Source organism: Fringilla coelebs (genome assembly GCF_963513975.1).
Source record: "Fringilla coelebs genome assembly, chromosome: 7".
In the NCBI taxonomy this organism is placed as follows: domain Eukaryota; kingdom Metazoa; phylum Chordata; class Aves; order Passeriformes; family Fringillidae; genus Fringilla; species Fringilla coelebs.
The window spans coordinates 12,184,165-12,206,942 of record NC_140035.1 but is presented as its reverse complement, the minus strand read 5'-3'; the positions used below and the strand labels follow the sequence as shown (position 1 = coordinate 12,206,942).

The window sequence follows — 22,778 nt, the reverse complement described above, 5'->3', positions numbered from 1 at the left end:
GCTAAAACGTATATACACGTAGCTGTGCCCAAGCACATGGAACTGTATTAATGCCAGATGACAAGCACCTCTTATTTATTCTAAATCTGGTTTCGTATAAGGAATGTAGTGGTACTAGCTAGTAATAAGCAAAATAAAAGGAGAATAAAAGAAATAGTTGTCTTCAGTAATCTTCACTCATCCCTAAAGCATGCAGGCCAAGTACACATTCACAGTGAGTCACTGACTCCTTTTAGTATAACTATAACCTGTGGTGGTGTTACTGCTGCTTTTTTCCATCTTGGTCTGTAGCTCTGAAATGCTAAAGAGCTAAAGGCTCTGCTACCACTGGTGGAGGGCCTAAGGTTTTGTCTCGATGTCTCTGATGTGATAATTTAGTAGAAACTAGGTAAATATATAAATATAAAACTTATTATCATGATTTCTTATTATATTTAATATATGTATAAGGTAGCATGATCCATGTTTCACAGTGTAAAAACTGTTATCATGAAAGTAAATAAATGACATGCATTTATATCTACCAAATGAACTTGTAGAACTTCTGTATTAACCTAGGAAGTTGCTTTTAAAAGGATAGAGCAACTGAATTTTCCTGTGTCTGTTGTCCTCATAGAATACCAAGCGCTAACTTCATTCCAAGGTTGTTAAATCACTTATGACCATGCCTTATGTAAAGGCCTCGATCTAGGATTTGATGAAAACAACAGAAAGCAGCTGTGATATTTCTGTGAATGCTTAAGATAGCAATAACTGTCTCCAAAAAAGTCCTTGGTGATGTGAGCAATTATACAAGAAGCACATAACCTCTGCATATGTCATTGATGACATTACTTTGTATTTTCACTTTGCAAACTGTGGTTTTGATGAGCTCCTTCATGGGGTCACAGCACAGTGTTAGTAAAAAATATTGCTTTTTGTTGTCTGCTAAACTGCACAGTGAGGTAAAAACTCCTCTTTGGTTAAAAAATTGCTGATATAGTTAGTTTTATGATAGAACAAACCTGACATTTTTCATAACACGGCTATGATAAGAGTAACAGGAGGCTAAAGATGTGCTGTGTGCTGCTCATTAGCAGCACACAGCACATCATTAGCATGGAGATTGCTGTACCAGAGATGACCATTAGAACACCTCCTCCAGGCTTCTGCCTCCTGCAGTGACCTGCACCAGCTCAGTCCAGAGAGATCAGCTGTCAAATAGGCTTCACAGGTGATGTTTTTACATGCCTACCAATTAGTACTTTTACATGTCTACGGGTTAATAATTGTCTTGTACCACGCAATGTGAGGGATTTGTAACTCTCATTTAATGAAATATCACAGTGGATGTTCACATTTCCATAGAAATGTTTGCTTCTTGAATTCACTGAGGTCTTGATTCCAACAAAATTGTGTGGCCATGAGTTGAGTAAAAATTCTATTTTAGAAAAAACATTATTTCCTTTCTCTGGATTTAAGTCGCTGCTATTCACTTCCATTAGATGTAAACTTGCTTATACATCATAGAAAAAACTCAAGTTAGTATTTCAATTGTTTGGTCTACTGAAGAATAATTATATATTTTTATTCCTACTTATTGTTTGGTCTGCCTAGTTTGTGGCAATGATTTTTTTTCACCTTATACACTTATTTCAAGGGCTTGACACACAGTTTTAGAATTCTAGAATATGTGATGTAGTCAGGCCACTTGCCCTAGATGAAGCCTAGGTTGGCCACTTGCCCTAGATGAAGCCATGCTGAATATATCAAATCTCCTCCCTGTCCCACATGTCCTTTCCTGATTTCTTACACCTGGGTATTGACAGCTCTTGCTCTGTGGAAAATGTCTAGGTCTGCCAGCTCTGTTTTGTTCTTTTTTTCTCTGAGGACAGTTTCCTGGGGGCTCCTTTTGCCAACTCCTTAACGAGCTGGATTGTTTTTTGGGGGTTTTTTGTTGTTTTGTTTTTTTTTTTTTTGCTTTACTAGAATTCTCTTCACCTAACTCATATTCCCAGGGACTGCAAACTCCACCCGTGTGTGATCACAGCAGCCCAGGGTGCTGCCAATATTGATCTCATCGATTAGCTCACTTGTGTTGCTGACTAACAGGTCCAGTAGTTAATTATGTTGTTGTCATGCTTTAGAGATCCAAAGAAAAGAATTAATCAAATGAAGGAGATGTGTATTTTCCTTTACAGAAACTATCTGATTCTGCTCTTTATTCTTTTTTTATACATCTTCAAAAATAAATTTTCCAGCACCTTGCATTCAAGAAATGTTTGGTGCATAGCAAATGTTTAATTAAGCAATCCCACACAGCACTTGTGAGGCAGCCTCCTTCATTTTACAGGTGAGACAGAGTGAGGCAGTAAATTAAGTGACTTGCTTAATATCACAGTGAGTCAGTGCTAATGCTGAAAATAGACTTTGTCTTCTGGTTCTTTTCTCTGTATTTTAATCATCAAAGTAGACTCCACTCTAAAGTTGAATGAACTCCTCAGTCTATTAAAATAATTGTTCTAAATTCTGTTTAATGTTTTAATCACCTAAGCAGTACTGAAATATTTACAAAAGTTTTCCTTGCTTAGGATCTATTTGTCTTTCTTGTTCAGATTTTGCTTCATATGTTTTGTTTACAGTGATCCTGAACTTCAAAAATATAATCTAGCAGATCTCCACAAAAAAAAAAAGGAGTGCACTTTAAAAATGCTCTGAGTTTTAAGTTTTAAGTGCAATGTCCTTCAGTCAATATAACTTTTTTCATACTCTCATGAGTATAGGGCCGTTCCACTCAATAATAGCCATAGCTTTACTTAATGGAGCACGCTGGAGTTACTGGCCCACAGAAAGACAAAGATAGACTGCTGGTTATGCTGTCATGACAAAATGAAAATGTACCCTGAAGCACAAAAGAACAACAGCATGTTAAGTAATATGTGCTTAGAAGTGAGGTACTGAACTACATGCTGGGTCATCTCTGAATAAACTGGTAGAGAAAGAGATGCCAACCTTGCAGACCTGTTTAAATTAACAGTACCCATGTTCAGGCTAATGAAATGCTCCAGCAGCTTGAGAGCTTTCCTGAGCACAGTCCAGAGGTTTGTTTATGCTGACAGGACATACATAATTTTTTCCAATCCTTGCCATGTTACCTGTTTAATAGTGTTCTTCAGCATAGGATAGAATAAATGGCCCAGAAAATATGTACATAGGCATAAGACTTAAAGAGGCTCAGGAAAGAGGAATGAGGGAATGATATTACTGTGGCTTGCTCCCTACTAAACCTGAGTACAGACATAGCTGTCTGTTACACAGCCTTATACAATACTTTGTATCATACAATATTTTTAGTGTGGGTGAGACAAGCAGAAAAAGCTGTGGTCAGCTCCAAGATTTTTGTAAAGACTTTTGCCACATGTAATGAATTTACATTTTGCATTGTGATCTAGGAAGCCTTACAACTTAATTGAAATTTAACAGCAAAATACCTTAAAAATTCAACTGCTTCATTGCTGAATGCCAATAAAGCTCCTAGGTGGCAGAATCAGTCAGAAAGCATTGGCAGGCTGTATTTATAGAAACAACTCTAAAGTAATTTAACACATTGTACTTGTAAAGAAGATTGTCACATCTGTCCAACTGAATTACAGGCTAGACAGAATGCTTCAGGTAAGATGCTAAGGAGAGATGTTCCAAGAAGGACATTCTGCTTCCTCTATGGGTTCAATACTTCTAGTTTGCCATGTAGTTTTCCTTTGGGCTTTTTCTTCTTAAAATGTTAACTATGAGCATATTTTGCACTTTGCCACTTGGGCTGTGTAATCAGTGATCAGCTGTCCAAGACCCATCAGAGTAGCACTCCAACTTTGCTTTCTGTTTTTGCTGAAGAGTAAGAGATTTTTCTCAGAAACTTCAGCAAATATCCTGAAGCCAAGTGATGAGCAGTTTGCAAGACAATGCTGTGTCTGTGTACCACTATCAGGGACAGAGATGCTGCCTTTCAAAGGGTTTTTGAAAAGCAGGCAGGAGTTGTTCTGTACAAATTAGGCAAAGAAGAGAGTTTTGTGACTATTATAGACTTTGAAACCAAACCCAAGAAAGCAATACAAATAACTGAGGTTTTTTTGGGTGTTTTTTTTTTTTTTTGGTAGCTCTTCATTTATGTGTCCTTTTATCTGTAGTTCCTATTATTAACCCATTAAGTAAAATGGTAATAGTGTTTGAGAAGTTGAAAACTTTAATCAAACATTAGACAATATTTTTAAAAAAACAGAGTTCAAAATAAAATGCCCAAGTGTTCCCTTCCTGACTAGGAATAGGGAGAAGAATCTGTGTGTCTGACCAAAACTAGCCAAACAGTAGAAATTAAATACATGAACATTCAGTTCATGGGTAGAGATTCATTTTCATTAACAATTCAGCTAATAAGTATGAAGAATGAGTCAGTGTGAGAAAAGCAGAAATTACTTGTGGATAATCTGAATGAGAATGGGGGATGCATAATACATTATCACATTTTGAGAGGAGTTCTGACAAAATATGGGCCTTGAATTTTGGATGCAGAGAGTTATACTTGCTTCATCTATTATTGAAGAGAATAGATACAAGCCAGCTTCTATGATTAAGTAGATACTGTGGTTTTTTACATAATTAACATTATTTAAGATCCTACTTTCAGAGAAGGCCTCACTGTGTCCTGCCTACCTTAAGTAATCGGATTATTGGTCACTGCTCCCTGGCAGGTCTGTTGCAGCCCTGTCCTATTGATTCAGCACAGAAAGAAAACATTTTAAGAATGTCAGTTCTTCAAGTAGTGAGGATTATGGGCATGGTAACAGTACATGTTTGTGAAAGGTATATGCTGCCAGACTTCATTCCCTGTGATGGCAAGAGGGAAACTGAGGTACAGCCACAGTGCTGCTCTGAAGAGTTCTTATAGTTAATGTGTTATTCTTTAGACTTGATTGACAGAATTGAGAATGCATTTGCGGTAATATGGTGCTTCTACATAAGAGCCAGAAAATGAAAGGGAAAAGAAAGTGAAAAGAAATGCATAATGAGGGAGTTGGCCAGTTTATTTCTCAAGCTCTTCTGCTGGCTAAAGCACAGTGAAAGGGGCAAAACAGCAATACAAGTTTAAAAAAAATCCAATATGAGTTACCTTAAACTCAATTAATTATAAAATATGGTGTTAACAATGCAGACAAGAAGATTTTTTTCTAACATTCCTTATTATGTGTTAACACAGCATCATAAAGGTCCAAGAACCTTGGATCACACAACTTGTAAAATACCCTTAGAATGTTTTTTGCTGGAACTAGGAACAGCGAGACGAGTACAAGCCGAAACTGTAAATATGGGGAAGACCTTCTCTGTTCAATAAAACAGGTGGTTTCTGCTGAAACTAGTTTTGTTTGAGGACTAATTTGTAGTTCCAAGTGTCTTTCAGTGCTGACAGCTGAAGAAGGTAGCTCGGGGCCAGATTGTAATAATGTTCACTCCTTGATCTAATGGGCGGATGTGTTTAATTAACCTTTGTTTCTGCAGAAGCAGACATTCTGGCAAGCTGTAGGAATGCTAAAGAAGGGAAATCTAAACTGCAATGAACCTAGGCATATTCTATATATCTAGTACTAGATAAAGAATGTTAATGTAGATAAATACTGTTTCCTAGGAGATAGATATGTATAAGCAATTTCTGTAAAAGAAATTTAACATGGATCCTCCTGTAGGACTACCCCTTATTAATTTCACAAGATCCAGCTATGGTCCCATGCCCTCGGGACACTTGTCTCTTGTGTCTGCCACAGTTCTTCAATAGGTGGTCAGAAAAGCATGTATTTAAAGTGAAAATATTCTGTTTAGTATCTCTTGGATGGAGTTAGACCTGACAACCTCATTGCTAGTTCCATGTCCTCCAGTGACTTTTCCAGATACCAGAGCTTGGACTGAGCCTTCCCAGAGCTTCCTGTAAAGTGCAGATCTTAAGGTTTATAGCTAATTCTTCAGAAGGCTTATTGCAAGTTTAATGCAAAGCAGATATCCTTTGCATGAAATTGCTGAAGGCACTGGATTTTTGCTTGGAAAACTAAAGCACTGTAGATTACAATCATACAAGCACATCAAATTCCCTGGCCACAATGTCCCTAATCTTACACTAAAAAATCACCAACTTTGTATGAGTGTTTTGAAAGAACGCAAATCAGAGATTATTGTCTCTGACCTTCATCAGCTCTGCTACCACAATAGCATCATTGTTTGCTATCTGCTCCCCTTAATAAGAGACACCCTGCATTCCTCTCACTTCCTTTCCATCCTAAATCTTTCCATCCAAGAGGCTTTTTAAAGCTCTGCTTTGTCATCTGGTTTTGCTACTACTGTGATCTAAATGCCAATTTTCTTCAGTCCTTTGTCTTAGTCTCAGTCAGCCAAGTCTCTGTTTTCACTTAAAAGGCATCTTATGAGCTTGAATGTTGGAAATGTTATGTCGGAAATTCCTTCTACTCCTGTAGTCTAACAAACAAGGTATATTCCAGGCAAAAGAAACATTTATGTTGTAGCATTATTCTTACTAAAACTATGCTGCAGCAACACAGTATCAATCAGAATCAGAAGCAATACTTTTCCCACCTCAGCACTGTGACACAACTCTTTCCTTCACAATACTGTGCAAAAATCTCCACATTGTCACAGTACATAAGGACCAGTGCTAAGGGTGCAGTTAGATTACTAATTTAGTAATCCCATGCTTTATCCACTGGCTTTCTGTTCCAGAATGAAGTGTTGTGACAACAAATGAGGTAACCAAGGAAAAATCAAACTGGCTACAACTGTCAGAATTATGAGTTCAATATAATTCTTCAGCCTGTTCATACTGGTCTCTGTTTGTTTCTGGTAAGGACTGATGACTCCAAAAGCCACAAACTGTGTTTGAATTTCTTTGGTGATGACAATTTCCTTTGTAATGTTGCCCAGCATCTGAGACTATCCTGATAGGATTGTCTAGCCCTGCTGTAAGCAGTGTCCTGTTGCAAAGAGAAGGTTTGCACAAAGACTGAGGATGGAATGAGTCTTTATGTCCAGATATAAACAATGATCTCCAAAAGCTCTTAACACTGAGCACAGTCAGTGGATGCAGTCAGACTGATGAATTTTGGAGATTCTTGACCAGCATGGTTCAAAATGCAGCCCTCTGGCCCAGTCTGGTCTGCAGGATCTTCTGTCTTGTTTGAAACACCTCTTCTATGGAAATTCCAACTAGCAAGCTGCTGCCTCCTCCCAAAGAGAAGGAAAAGAGTGAGGACTATTCTCAGGATGAGCTGCTGCCTCATCCCAAAATGAAGGAAATGTGGGCAAGGAGAGCACCCTAATACAGAGAAGTTATTGCTGTGCTTCTGTCTGAATGATTTTGAGTGCTTGGACACACAAAAGAAACACTCCTAGATAGCCTGCTACCTTATCTCTTTGCTGAGCAGGTAAGAACAGCAGCACCTCTCCACCAGTGCTGTTCTCATTTGCTTCTTGTTGGGGGTGGGGAGGAGGGATGGGACATAGAGTAGGGAGCAAGGGACAGTAATTTTCCCTTGCAACCTGTTGCTCCACCCAGCCTTCCCCTCAAGCCTGATTCACTGCCCAAGTATGACAGTGTGAATGGTAGGAGGTATGAAATCACAGTCCTGAGCTGCTATTGATTGTCATCTCAGTCAAGCTAACAGGGTACCTCTCCAGATTTTGATCAATGGCAATTAATTATGCTTTTCCTCTTTGGAAGTGGCATACACTTCTTTCCTTTGTTAGCATGTCTGATAATGGCAGGGGATTTTTCTGAAGGTAATCTTGGAACAAAACAGCAGCTCCAGGCACTCTGTAAGAAGCCAAATATAAGGGAAGGGTGGAGCAAAGTTGCTATTTGATAATAGGAATAGTCTACAAGAAAGTTTCCTTATCTCTCTTCAATGCTTGTTTTTCAGAAAGTAACTGTGATGAAAAGGCAGCAACTATTCTTCTCTGAATGTAAAATCTTTTCTGATAAGATTTCTGGAAGAACTTGCATTCAAATCTATCTTGATTCAAATCCTTCCTAAGATGCATTTCTTCCATAAAGTGTTTCTATGCTAATCCACTAGGCGTTGCTATTTACATCTCTAAAAGAAACCCAGGACTTACTTAATCTGGACCGATTGTAGAGTAAGAATGACTAAGTGCATGCATGTCCCATAGGAAAGCATAGTCTCTGGAAAGAATCTATTGCCTCCTGGCAGTAGTTCTTTATATTGTATTTTTATTACTTATTGTTGATTATAATCTCCACAAGGAAGGGGCATTTGTCTTTAAGCATCATTTATGCCTTTTAAGGCCTCATTTATGTCTGTAACTTTCTGTAATCACAGAATCACAGAATATGCTGAGTTGGAAGGGACCCATAAGGATCACTGAGTCCAACTTTTAAGTGAATGGCCCATATGGAGATCAAATCCATGATTTTGTTGTTATTAGCACCATACTCTGACCAGCTGAGCTAATAGTGAAGATCAAGAAGGAAACAAGAAGTAATTTCACAATACAAATTAGCTCCATCTTGAATAGCTGTCAAATTCCACCCTGCCATCTCAGTGTATACCCAGATTTGGTGCTAAAGTCACTGGAACGGAATATAGTCATAACTCTTGAAACAGAGAGGACTGAAGGGGAGAGGAGGCCAGTAATAGTAATACTGCAGCTAATAGATTCATTCCCAGTATCTTAGACTATGCAGACATTAAATAAGGCTTAGGCAGCAGGACAAGCTGAGTCTGTGCTGCCTTGTGTCACAGGCTGCTAATGTAGCTCAGAAGAGCACATCTGCTATGTAACAGTGTAAAAAGGTTCCCAAACCAGGCACTATTCTAGTGAGGTCACAACTTCATGAAATTACATTTGCTCACATATTTAGGCTAGTATTTATTTGGGGTTGCATTAAAGTCCTGCTCTAGCAGAACAGTAGCATTTTTTTCAGTGAAAACTTTGGGAAACTTCTGTGATTTACTCTGTGAAAAATTGCTTGGAGAGACTATTTCCTCTGAGTCATCACTGGGAAAATCCATTATTACAAAGGTGAAACATGTAATTGTGACAGCTAGAACTGAAAGAAAATAACTACAACTGTAGGCATTTTGAACATACTCAAATTTTTGTAAGTATATTGAACATACCCAAATCAGTTGATACATCATATTTCAAACCCAAAGCTGTCAAAACTATTGCTTTTCAAAATTGTAATTAATCTATGTGTCCAAAATTTTACATTGCTATAATAATTATCATAATTGGTCCTTCACAACCAAAATACTCACTACTAGATAAAACATGACAGTTATTTATACCACAGAGAAGAAGAAAGAAATAAGATTATTGCATCCAGCAGAAATGTCTGCACTCTCTATTTTTTAGCAGCATGTGGATATCTGCTCTGGCAAGGAAGCCCTGCCAGAAGAGGCATAGGATGTTGTAGAGGTAGCAAGCTTGGAGCCAGGAAGGAAGGCAATACTTCCTGACACTCGTTAGCAATCTCAGAGGAAGGACAGCATCCTGCCTAGTCATGCTAAATCAGCTAAAAGGCCCTACTAACACAGCAAATCCCATCCTTGTTGAAGCAGAAGGATATTCACATTTGGTTAGGAAAAAGAAGCCATGGTTTTGGATGTGGCTGTGCAAAGTACCCATTAAACTTTACTCTCCTACACTGTGACTTTCTAGTTTGCTCAAGGGAGCTGTGAAATGAAGAACCTGAGGGCTTAGCTGCCTTTATTTTGTCTCCCTTTATCAAGCTTTAAGAAACACACTTGGTCAGTTTTCCCCTTTTGTGCTATGCCTTGGCTTAAATATTTATACCATGTCCCATTCAAATTCTCAGTGGAGAACTTTCATTCTTTCAGCAGCACAGCTACTGCAGACCATTTGATAATTTGTGAAATTCAAATATATTTAATGTGACTAAGTAGCAGAGTTTGAATAACGATGGTTTGTCTTTATACACAGAACTTCCATATCCCCTAAGCCAAGGTGAGTCCTTAGAGTTCAGCCTCTTGTGACCTAATAGTCCTTCACTTCTTGTCAAGCAATTGACAGTTCCACAGACATTTTTGTAATATTAATGTTTCAAGAACCCATCACAGTCAATCACACAGTTTGTTTTAAATATTTAGAAACGGATTTGGTTGTCTTTTTAGACAATTGGTCACAAAAGGCAGCTCAAATGGCAGATTTAAAGCTGCCAACCTGATGACGTGATTCCACATAAAGTTCTTATTAGCAACATTAAATTCCAAAAATACTGGTGAAACATTTGTTAAATAATATAAATTTAAATTGTTATGTGCTCAAACTAGAATACATTTAAAAAAGAAAACTGTCACAAAAAACCAAAAACCTTAGGAAAAACACAAAAAAAAGAAAGGTGATATTAGGTGAATATATCTAAAATCTCAGACTATGTTTCATTACTATTACTCTTACCATTTATTAAGGACTTTCAAGTCAGTTCTGATATTTTGTCCCTTTGAGTTTGACTGTTACATTCTCAACTGTGGTGTTCTTACCTAAACTATCCCTCTTAAAAGTTTCTTTGTCCACATTATTTCTGGTCGGATTGGAATCAGCAAAGCAGAACATTTCCTGTCCTTGGTGGGATGAACCCACACTGGATATGAGGAGACTGTGTCAGCACTAACAGGATGCAGACCAGGAAACACTGAATTTTATTAAGAGGAACTAGAACAAGAGTGGCAAAGTTTTGGCAGAATTAGAATGAAATTGTTGTACATAGACCAGAGTAAGAGCTGGAACTAAAATATTTTTTTATATAACTAAAACAAGGCTGCCAGCAGACTGGTTTGGTAGATTTGGAAACATCAGGAGCATATGAGAAAAATGTTCGCTCAAAACTTAGGGTTTGAATGAAAGCTCTGACTGCCCAAATAACTGGAGCTGTCTGGCAGCCTGGAAAAGTCTACTTTAGTGAGTTGAGAATACAAATGAGTTTTGTCCTGGAGAAATGAGCCATTGACATTCTCCTGAAAAATTAATAGTCAAAAGTTTGGAATTCACAGAAATGGAGTTAGAATTAATATTAGTCAATAAGAATAAAAACAGATTCAAAATCTCCTGCTGGAACACAAAGCATGCTTCTCAGAGAACTAAAAATGTACATGGACTAAAATACAAATAGGAAATATCTCTGTGGTGTGGATCTAAAATAGGATCAGGAGTAGCCACAAGTGTGGTGCCTTCTAATGTATCGTAGCTCTGTCTTCTGCTCAGCACTTTCTAATCTGGACTAGCATGCTTTCACACTTCTTCTAGGAGAAACTTTAGAGTCTCTCCACAATCCAAACCTGTGACACCTAAAGAGATAGGTGAGCATGGTTCCCCATTAGCTGACTGGAAAAACACAAAAAACATTTTTAATTCTGTAGCTTGAGGGAGATGGCAACCATCTTTTTAGAGAAATAAATTTTACAGCCTTCTTCATTATTGATTTGTGACCTTGAGATCTGTAAAATCAGGCAGTATCCTCCTTTATGACAGCTGCTTTTATAACAGCTGATATGATAGGAGGGCAGCCCTTTTATTAAAAGGGCTTTTATTTTAGAAGAGAGAAGGTGAAATTGATGCTGTAGATGCAGCAACCAAGGACAAGTCATGGCAATCACACCTTGTTTTTACACTTATGGCTTTTGGGAACTGACAGGAAAGATTATTTTTGATTTATACCCATTCCTGAGAAGCAGACACGATAATTATCAGGTAGCTCACCTGTATCGTGCAACAGCTATGTCAAAAGCCAACAGTTAAACTTCATGTCATAAGGCTCTTGTGTGTGGAGTCACCTCATGAGGACAGCTTTAAACCAAGCTGGAAAATTCTGGGGATGAGACAGAGTGTTTCCCACACTGTCATCAAGCTGTTGAATAAATCTCATTTGCTTTTAACTGGAATAGACTCCTGGATCTGAGGTCTCCTAAGGTTCTCTGGAATCATATTATAATGATATTCCTAACTTTTAATGCCAGTAATCAATTCTTCTAACACAGGTAAAAGCTAAGTGAATCTTTTACTTCTATTTGCAAAATTGTTCTCCGTCAGAAGTTTTGATTTCTTTTTCCCATGCTGAAATCTCTACCTGCTTCTACTTTTTAATTGCTGTGTTTGCATGACAAGAACTAAGAAATGAAACTTCCGTAAGATACATGGAATCTTAATGGCAGAAAAGCTAGCTATGGCTTAGTGAAACTGAAAACTTTTGTAAAATCACAGCTCTCTCTGAGCAAGAAATTATAAGAATTGTAAAGATGAACTCAATTTAATAAAGTATTAAAGGTGAGTCCTGAAGTTTAAGGAAATTTTAACTGCAAGCAGAATAGTGCTGCAACTCTTTCTTTCATGATTCATTCTGTATTTAGAAATGGTAGGTTAGACCTATCTCCATTGATATACAACAAAGCAAGAAAGTGCAAATCAGCTAAGTGGAAAAGGAATTGACTTTTACCATCTTTTCCTGAATTGAAAATTTCCCGAGTTATCCCAAGAAAACCCTTAGAGAGGTATAAGAAAAGCCAGAAGGAAACTGTTTCTGAGCTAAGAAGTCAAAGAAGCCCAGCTGATCCAGACAAAGGATTCTTTACATGCTAAAGAGAGGGATTCAGCAGGTGGTCTCATTGCTTAGGCTCTGTGAAAGGAAACTGAAAAGGCAAAACTACTTCAAGCTGAATCTAGCATGGACGTGACATGACTCTTGCATTTTGCATCTGACATGATGGATATCTGCAGCCACAATGGCCAAATCCATGGCACTTTTGCTTTCCAAAGAGCATGAAGGACTGCGCTTTTTTTTGGTTTTTTTTTTTTTTTTTGGAAAGAACTGAAGGAAGATTCCACATTAATTTTAATGCATTGTGCACTGATTCCAGACAATGGAAAAATAAGATTATGGGCCACCTCTCCACATTATGTGACCATTTCTCTAGTGATTAAATCTCTATCAATTGACATTTAGCATTTTGCAGGTGTTTTCACAGACTGGAATTAGAGGAAAAGCAGGCCTTGTACATCTTATGACCTGATTATCATTCCATTTAAAATGTTAGTGAACTATTGCACAGAAAATGGAAAGCCTAAAAAATGGCAAGGGTTATAAAGGGAATAACTGTCGTTATGTGAGCCAGATGAAACCAATTCATTTTCTGCTACTGAAAATATAATCAGGAAAAATAGACTAAAGGTCTGTTGTTGCCCTTCAAGAAATCCAGGTTTGAGATTAAACTCATGCCTGAGTGCAGCGAATCAATTTTGAAAAGTCAGAGTTTGATTTATTGTCCTCTGAAAGGTTGTGTAAAGCTTCTTACTAAAGATCTCAAAGTTACACAAAGGTGTTTTGTATGATTAAAGGCAATCATAGTTCTCAAGGACTTTTAGAAGATGCAGATATAGGTTTATTTTTTACTGTAAATTTTAGGTTTTAATTCAGAATAGATGGAACTTTTTGCATTAATTTGTTCAGCATTTGCATTACAGACACACTGATTCAGCAGTAGTACAGGTGCAGATTTGCAGTAAATGATATACACAGATTCTGCTCTCATCTATTAAAATGTCAAAACAAGAAAACAAAATTTGAGAAAGCCAAGATATGACTATTCAATAAACTGTAGTTATCAAAAAATGTCTGACAAAGCCAGTCTTTGGCCATTCTGCTCTAGGCAAATCTGTAACCCAACTTGCAAGGTCTTAAAACACAGTCCTGCAATGGAAGGGAAAACCAGACTAAAGTAAAGCAAATATTCACTGTTTCCCAGTAAACAGTTCCTTTTAGGCTGCAAATATGGAATCAATTTGGGATTTCAGTTATTTCTTTTGAGGACATTAGCCTAGGTAGAAGAGTGGGTGGATTTGCTTGTGACTGCGTAATGCAGTTCTCTTGTGCTACAGATCCATTGTAGCTTCAATGAATTTTGGGTACAAACAGTATTTCTGACCCTTAAACACTGTTTTAGTTGTGCAAAATCACAACAGCTTCAACTTTTAAACTAGAAATGTATATATACCCACATAGATATGCATCTCTCTCTCCCCTCACAGGTTCCTCTGTCCTTATATTTCCCCTTTGCTTGCTGACATTATCCACAGTATCAGAAATCTCAACTCAGAACTTCCTGGCTCTTGGCAATTTTTTTAGCCTTCATTTTACTGCAGTGCTCCTGTTTTATTTTTTTATAGTATTTCAGAAATAAATCATAATGAAATAACAAAACTTGAGGATTGAAGAGAAGCTTATGCCGTGGTTGTGAACTGAGAGTGTACGGTACTTATTTTTTTGGCCAAGGTACATTACTTTTGTAGACTGAGGACCCCACAAACCAGCACAGCTCCTCCCAAGCTTTTCCAAAGGAATAGGAGATTTACTGTAAGTTGCATCAGAAGACAGAATGTAGTGGTTTAACTGATTTATTAATGAGTTAGCAGATTGAATATTGATTAAACTTATTAATATATTGAATCACAATGTGCTACTAATGACATAATTAGCTTCTAGGAAATAGTCTTTTCTAAAAAGTTAATCTCTGACTCTCCTGACAGATCCTAAGTGTGTGTTCCTGTTCACTGAAAAGATAAAAAACAATTCAAAAGCCCAAATGTTACAGGATACAATGCATGCTTATTTTGAAATTGCTTTCCTTAATCCTCTAATGTAAAGCATATTGTACTCTTATCAATATAACATTGAAAAAAAGGAGGGGCTCCTTGTAGACTGTATTGGTAGACTTTGTGGACTGTAGACTTATCAACCACAAGCAACGTGTCTTTTCTAGAAAAGAATGCCGTATAAACTAACACAGGAACACTCAGTAGTGAAAATTTCTCAAATGCAGCAATATTATCATATGACTGTCTAATCTGCTGAACAAGCTCTCTCGTTGAGGACAATGTATTGCTATAATAATACAATACTTACATTAATGCATTCATAGGCACACAAACTTCCTCCAACACTTCACTGGTGGAATAAGTTCCTGCAGAATTACTACCCAGTTTACCACTTTTTTAAGGCTTTCATCTCTGTATTTAAATACAGGAACTAACAAACAGTGAAGTGTTATATGATGTAAATTTAGGGAGTAGTATCTGTACCAAAGTGCAGCTGACGAAGAATTTTTGGAGAAAAAATTTGTAGCCACTTGTTTCACCATCCAAACCACTTCAAACAGAACTTCCAGAAGAGATTTTCCATTCAAGTTCCCATTTAGACCTTTTTTAATTAGACATTTCCCAGCACAATAGTGCAAAGTTATGTTGTAGGTGCAAGAAAAGTCTGATAGTTTTTAGCCAAGTCGTGTCAGAGTTTATTCTAGAAGGAGTGACATTCTTAAACAGGTAAAATACTGTCATAACAAAAAATTGTGTTACAAAATTCAGTTGCCAGGATCTCTCTGCTAAGTTGTGAGATGCTTTAGAAAAAAATTATCTATTGCCACTTAAGCGGTGAAGGGGCATCAAAGCTTCCAAACATTTGCAAAAGATGTTGTGATTAAACATGGAATAGGAAAAACTGCACTTATAGTAATGAAGATAGTAGATTAAAAAGGGCTTTCATGGTCAGATATTTTTACATTAAAAAGTTGTCCTGTTTAATTTTCAGAAGGACATTTTAACCTCATTCTAAGTTACATCAACTTAATTAGAGATTGTAGAGAGAAGTACTTAAAATAATTTTAATTGAAAATTCTTTTTCTTTCTGAAGTATTGCTCCCACACTGCTAGAATGCTGGCTGCTATAAAAGCCAGTAATTTTCATTATTAATGTAATATATTTGTCAATATTTTAATCTGGAAAATTTGATTTAAAAATAAGAGGGGAAAGATCTTTAGCATGAATTTTTTTCAAGTATGCTCACACTACCTTCCAACAACAGCTCTTCAACAAGGTAGTACTGTTCACCTCAGGGAGGTAAATCCTCAACTGTGTTAGCTGCTTATTATTCTAAAAAAAATCTCCTACCTTATCCATTTTTGTAACACTTCATGTATTCAGTGTGATCTGTGAGACACTAAGGCACACTTTCTACTCTATATTTAACAGGTAAAGCTTCACTTAATGTATCTGCTTCAGCAGTATACTTCAGGAAACATCAGCCAGCTGGAGGGAGTCCAGAGGGGAAGGAGAGTGACTGGCAGTTAGGAAACATGACCTACAAAAACAACCTGCAAAATCAGGTGTACTTTGAAAGAGGAAAAGAACTATAAAGTCTGAAAAAAGTAATGATTTTTGAATATTTATCATACAGGTACAAAAAAGGGGGGAAAAAAAATCTCATGGCTATGTCCAGTATGGAACTAATTAATATGCTTAATCTGCAGAAAGTGACAGTTAAGGTGAATGTTGTTGGGTTTTTCCTTATGATAAAGTAGTCCAGTACTTTAAACAAACTGCTATGAAAATACCACAGTCTTAGCTGCATTTTAAAAAATGGCATGCCAAAAATTATATATGTGTAACTGATCTTGGCTTTGGGCCATGGAACGACCTCTTCTAACTCTTTGTAGACCCTTTATTTTCTTTTGATTCTTGGCTATCAAGTTATTTACAATAAACTTAGCTCCTTCTGTAAAAGTTCCAAGATCAGGCCCTAAATCTGTCATGGTGTTGATAATCATGACGATCAGAAGTGTAACACTTGTAAAACTGGAATGTGAAATCCCTTACCTCACAAAATGTCAGTGAGAATCTCCTTAAAAATGACCCTGTGATATGATCCTGACAAATCCCAGCTGTATCTGAAATGGAAAGGTCATTTGACAGTGAACTTTATTTTAGTGTGGTGACTTCCGGCTGTTTGTAACAAAAATAAAGTGAATGGTACAGTCAAAACACCATAATCTCATACAAAACCAAAACCAGAGTCATATTTCATTGCTTGTTTCAGATATATTTTCGTTTATTGCTTTATGGTTTTTGAATGCTGAAGTTCATAAATCATGGTGAGGTCATCTGCATTCTCTTAAGTACACAAATAATCTGTAAAATGTACTTCTTGTTAGGCTATCCATGCCCAAATGGAAAATCATCTTTGACTACATTATTTTTAATATAGAACAAACTCTCTTTAAGGGCACATTATGTACATGTACCTCTTCTTACAAGTCATCTGAGCCTAGACTAACTCTGGCAGCTCAACTCTGCACATACAAAAAACTGTGTATTTTGGGAACAAATGGGACATCACAGCATTCTAGATAATACAGTGGGGGATGGTGTTTCTGTTCCCCAAGCATTCTTCTGTTTCCTCTATGAATATTAGCAAAGAATAATCAGGTGTGCAAATGGTGTAGGAAAAGAGCTAAATATCTGGAATTTACATTTTTCCCATCACAGTTTCTGGAACTAACTTCAGCTAATTTCTGTTTAGAACTCCTCAGAAGGGAAGCATAAGTCATAATCTTTGCAAAGAAAAAATATTTACTGTTCAGTCATCCCACTGCACTTATTCTTGTTTATGACTCTGGCAGTGACATGCAGTGCCCTCTTACATTCTTAGTGGATTAGAATCTAAATATATGCATAAAAATACTGTCCCCATCTCCAGGAATCTGCAGTTTAAAAGATGTTATGGCAGGATAAAGCAACAACTAGAGACAAATTTTTCCATCTCTACTGAAATTTTACTTGTTTAGAAAGTGAAAGCACATAGAATAAAATAAATGCAATATAAATGACAATGAAAAGGCATTTTCTCCCCTAAATTGTTCTATAGAATTTTTCTTCATAAAGTGCTGAAGCAAAAAATATATCTGTAACCATGGAGATTATACCAGGCAACATGCATAATAATTCAAAATGTGGCATCACACAAATGTTCTTTGTCATGAGTGGATTACTACAAAGAAGTAGGTTTCCCCTAAACAATTTTCAGAAGCAGGGTAGATGTGGTTAATTTCTTAACCCTCTTTTTTGCAAGGGGAAAGTGGAAGTGCCAGCATTTTGGTATGTGCAGGAGAATTGTATTGCATTCAGTTTGAACAGACTCAGCTTCCCAGGTTCTTGGCAGTTTTCAATCATAAATACAATTTGCTGAAAACGTTTGTCTTCGGTGAATCGTCACATCGGAGCAATGAATCCACCACAATGCCCATGTGGCATGAAAGATGCCCATGGAGACACAGTTACAGTAAACAGTGCTAATGAATGGATAAACAGTAAACGGTGCTAATGAATTTTTGCTTGGGTCTTCTTGGGCTTGTCCATTTGTTTTTAGGACCAGATACAAATCTGGTCTACAGAATCTACATTAAAAACCATTACTGTTTAATCCTAGAAATACCACGAATTGGCTAATTTAAGTGTTAGCTGTAAAACAGGATTCCTTCACATTTGGCAATATTTTTTTCTCTGTTTATTCTTTCACTGCGTGGAAGGTATCAAATAGCAAATAGCTCTCAGTCTGCCAGCTTCTAGTGCAGGATGAATGTTGGTGCAGTTCTGATACAATCTTAAAGGCAGAGGGAAAGAGTTGCTGTAATCAGGACCTTTCATAATACCTTAATTTCATAATTTCACTTTTCCTCACAAGGAGTTAACTAAAATCTGGTGGTTTGCAGTTTGAGTTAGGAAGAGAAACTGATGATGATGATGTAGGAATGATGTAAATCCTGTTTACTTACAAGCAACATAGAAAATATTGTTACCTTGAAAAAGGAAAAATTCAGAAGATACTTCCTTTTTATGCTGTCCTTAAGTACTCAGTTGCTTCTCAGAGCCACACTACTTTTTTTTTCTGCCTCTGCAACTTCTTTTTTACAATTCCTGGCATTTTTTCCCAGCTCAGAAATTACAGATTTTAGTAAATCTCTTTCAAATTCCTCCTCCATGTTATTTAGCTTTGGCAATAGGCCACTGTTTCACCTATCACTTTTTTAAGGATGAATTTTTTTTTGCATTTATTTTAAGTGACAGGCCTTTTTTATGCTCTCTAACTTGAAAATGCAATTTCACCCAGCCATCAGTGGATAGAGCTAAAACGTAATTAATTCTTTCCCTTTCTCTTCTGCAGGAGGCCACATAGAAGCCCAGTGTGAAAGCAGGAGTTAACATAGTTACTTAACATATTACTTCTGTCCCAGAGGAGCTGACCCCTCAGAGATCAGTGTAATCATAATTTCCATCATTTCCCAAAGTAGGTGTTATCATGCAAAGCATGTTTTTCCAGAAGGAATAATTTTACCCAACATATTCACTCTTAAATTAGTGAGTGGAATTCAAATAGGTCAACATTGAAGCCTAGAAAAATTAAGCATATTAAAGCAATGAGAAAAGGTATGTTTTCTTTTGTAACTGGCAAGACAGAATCACACACCCGACTGTATGATTAGTAACATTGGGATGGCCAGAGAGAATTTGGATTTGAGAAGAACTGATAAAGACTTGAAGAAATAATCACAGTAAATACAGCAATAGCCATTACTTTCTTTTCCTGAGCAGTGAAAACTGCTCTGTGCTGCACACAGGTGACAGTATTGCAGCTCAATGATTTAATAAAGCACTCAGCACACTAAAGCACTCCCGACCCATATGAGCCATTCCTTTGCAATCTGACTTCAGACTTAATTTCTGCATCTATTGGTAGAAATATATACGTGATGTATTTAAGACAGAGCCCTTCCTAACTTCTCTTACCCCTGCACTTAGCTCTGGTGAGGCCGCACCTCAAATCCTGTGTCCGGTTCTGTCCCTCCGTTCAGGGAGCACATTGTGGGGCTGGAGCGAATCCAGAGAAGGGCAACGAAGCTGGTGGAGGGTCTGGAGCACAGGTCCTGTGAGGAGCGGCTGAGGGAGCTGGGGGGGTTTAGCCTGGAGAAAAGGAGGCTCAAGGGGAACTTTCTCGCTCTCTATAACTCCCTGATAGGAAGCTGTAGCCGTGTGGGGGTCGGGCTCTTCTCCCAGGCAGCCAGGGACAGCATGAGGACACAGCCTCGAGTGCGCCAGGCGAGGTTTGGGTGGGACATCAGGAGGAAATTCTTTACAGAAAGGGTGATTGGACATTGGAACGGGCTGCCCAGGGACGTGGTGAACTCACCGTCTCTGGAGGTGTGTAAGGAAAGACTGGATGTAGTACTCAGTGCCAGGGTCTAATTGACATTGCGGTGTTTAGTCATAGATTGGACTCGATGATCTCAAAGGTCTTTTCCAACCTAGATGATTGTGATTCTTTTGGGTCAAACCGAGCCTGCGGGGCTTACGGGCTCAGCCGCGCGGCGGGGCTCTGCACAGAGCTCGGGAGGCGCACACAGAGGCTGCCGTGGGGCGGGCAGCCCCTCCGGCCGCTGCGTTGGCAGGACCGGCCCCTCACACGGCGGGTCCCACCCCTCACGGCCCCCGCCGGCCCCGCCCCAAAGCTGATTGGTTCAGGAGCGCCACGTGACCTGCGGGCGGGCGCGCGCTCGCGGGGAGCCGGGCCCGGCGGGAGCGGCGCCGGCGAGGGCGGAAGTGCGCGGCGGGGGCGCGCGGGCGGCGGCGCTGCCCCCTCAATGAGAGCCGGGGCGCGGCGGCAGCGGGAGCAGCGGGGCCGGGGGGCACAGTCGAGACGGGAGCTGGGCTGGAGCCGCCGTGCGGAGTCGGGCCTTAGCCCCCAGGTGAGAGCGAGCAGCGACCTCGGGATCCCCGGGCCGGTGGGGGCCTCAGCCGTCCCGGCCCCGCGCCCTCGGTGAAGGCAGGCGGGAGTCGCCGGGTCCTGGCCGCAGCCTGGGGATGTGGCTGAGCCCCCGCCGTCTCCGCGCTCTGCGGAGAGGGAGGGAAGGAAGGTGTCACCGGCGGTGCCGGGCAGCCCCTCTACCGGGTGTGTCGGGCAAGGAGAGCCCCACGGCTTCTACCCGTGGGTTCCGCGGCCGTGGGAGAGCACCGGGGCTGGGTGAGGGGAGAGCGGAGGCAGCCGGGGACCGTCGGGCCTGCGCGGGAGCCGCAGTGGGAGGCGAGAGGCCCCGCTGGTGGATTCGGCCGCTCCTGCGGCTCCCGGTGGCGCTGGGCTGAGGTGGAGCCGGGGTCCGCCGTGGCTCCTGTCCACAAGTGGGACGTGGGGGAGGGAAAGGGTGAGGAGGAGCTGGCCTTGAGCGTTAGTGCAGGCTGCCCTGCCTGCTCTTGGTGCCGTCGGATAAGTGATAACGTTTCGTCTGCGGGAGATAAACAGTGGGCTTGGGATGCTGGTGGTCTCAGCTGAGCCAGAAGTTCCTGGGGAGTGTTGTTTTATCTGGGTATGTTCTCTCTCTGCCCGTCTTTATCCTCCCTGCAGCCTTACCATGTAGATCTTGTAGGAAGAGAAGGGTGGTGCCTGAATGTGACCTTACCTGGAGAAGGGCAGGGAGGCAGGTGAGACGAAGCAGCCCAGTCATGTTTCCTAAACAGCTGATGGAGACCTAACTCGGTCATTCTGCTGGAGCCCTGTTGAATCGATTCTGTTCTGAGAGCAGGAGACTTAGCCTTGACTATGCCTGGGTATTTTCATGGTGGAAAGGAACAAGCAGACTGCACCTGCATGAGGAGCAACCTTGCCATTGTCAAAGCTGAAGTCTGTAGTCTGAGTAGTTTTGGGTTTTGCTTTTTTTAAACTGTTCTAACATTACTTCTTTGGTTCCAAATCCTTGTTTTTCTTCTGAAGGACAGGGATGTCAGGCTTGTCCTCAGAGGTACATGATTTTCAAGAAAAACTGTCTTTTTTTCTAAATGTCTTAAATACTCCATGCCCCAACCCTCCCCCTCCCACCCCCCAATTAAAGTTGTTAAAGTGAGAGTAGGAACTAACAAATCAGAACCAGACTTGTGGTTCTTGGAAGTGATTTGCTTGAAGGCTGAAAATAATTTTGTTATGGAGAATTTAATAGTAACAGCTCAGTCTTCCTTGACAATAGCATCTTTGCACTTATTCCTGCATAGCAGACTTGATAGAATAATTTTAACTACTTGGATTTTTGCTTATGATCAGATGATATCAACTCACCATGGTGAAATATTTTGCATTTCTTTCCTCTATTAAATACTTAATTTAAGAATAAAATAGCATTCAGACTAGTCCTGTAAACAAGTTTCCTGTGTTAGACTTTTGGTAGTAATTTGTTTATTTTCACTTCTTTTGGAGTAAGCCAACTTGATTCTGTTTTGCATGCCTGAAAGAAAGTGAAACTGACCTATTTTTGCTATAGTGTTATGTATATACTGCAGAGGAAGTTCTAGTCTAAAGATTTAGGTGGATTGCTTTACAAAAGCTCTTAACTGAAAACTTAATTTGACCAGACAATATCCTTTCTTGGCCATCCTTAAAAACTCTCAAACTTGTCTCTAATTGTCAGTGCAGTGGTACTGGAAATCTGGGTAGAAGAGCAGTTGAGGCATTTGATCAAATCAAGTCACTAATGATGGGACACTGCCTGGACCACTTGGAAGTGTACGCTGAGATTCTGGATGGTTTATAGTTTCTGTGATCTAATGCCTCATTTGGACTCTTTAAGTTTTTTCAGCTGCTTAATTGATTTTGCACTTACTGTTGTTTGACCAAATGCTGGATAAAATTACTTGCTTCTCTAGGTAAAGTGTTGGTGTCCAAGCTTCACATGGAACAAAATTGTCCTGTGAAAATGAAACAGCAGAACAAAATTGTCCTGTTCACATGAAACAGTGGAACAAGCTCTAGCATCATGGTTTGGGAATCTGGTTCATAGTTTGTTCTTGTCCTGTAAAGCTGTTCACTTTCCTTGCAGTGGATAATTGCACAGTAACT

General features: G+C 39.2%; 1 protein-coding gene across 3 annotated transcripts in view; it reads left to right on the top strand.

Moving 5' to 3' along the window:
- Nucleotides 1–22,778, top strand: part of RALB (RAS like proto-oncogene B) — a 47,557-nt gene that overhangs the window by 416 nt on the left and 24,363 nt on the right. For 2 of the 3 annotated variants that reach the window (XR_014616301.1, XM_084209253.1), the window contains exon 1: nt 20,485–20,643. The exons of the other annotated variant lie outside the window; for it this stretch is intronic. The gene's annotated coding sequence lies outside the window, so the exon portion shown is untranslated. Of the gene's footprint in view, nt 1–20,484; nt 20,644–22,778 lie in introns of those variants that run through there. 3 annotated transcript variants of the gene reach the window in all.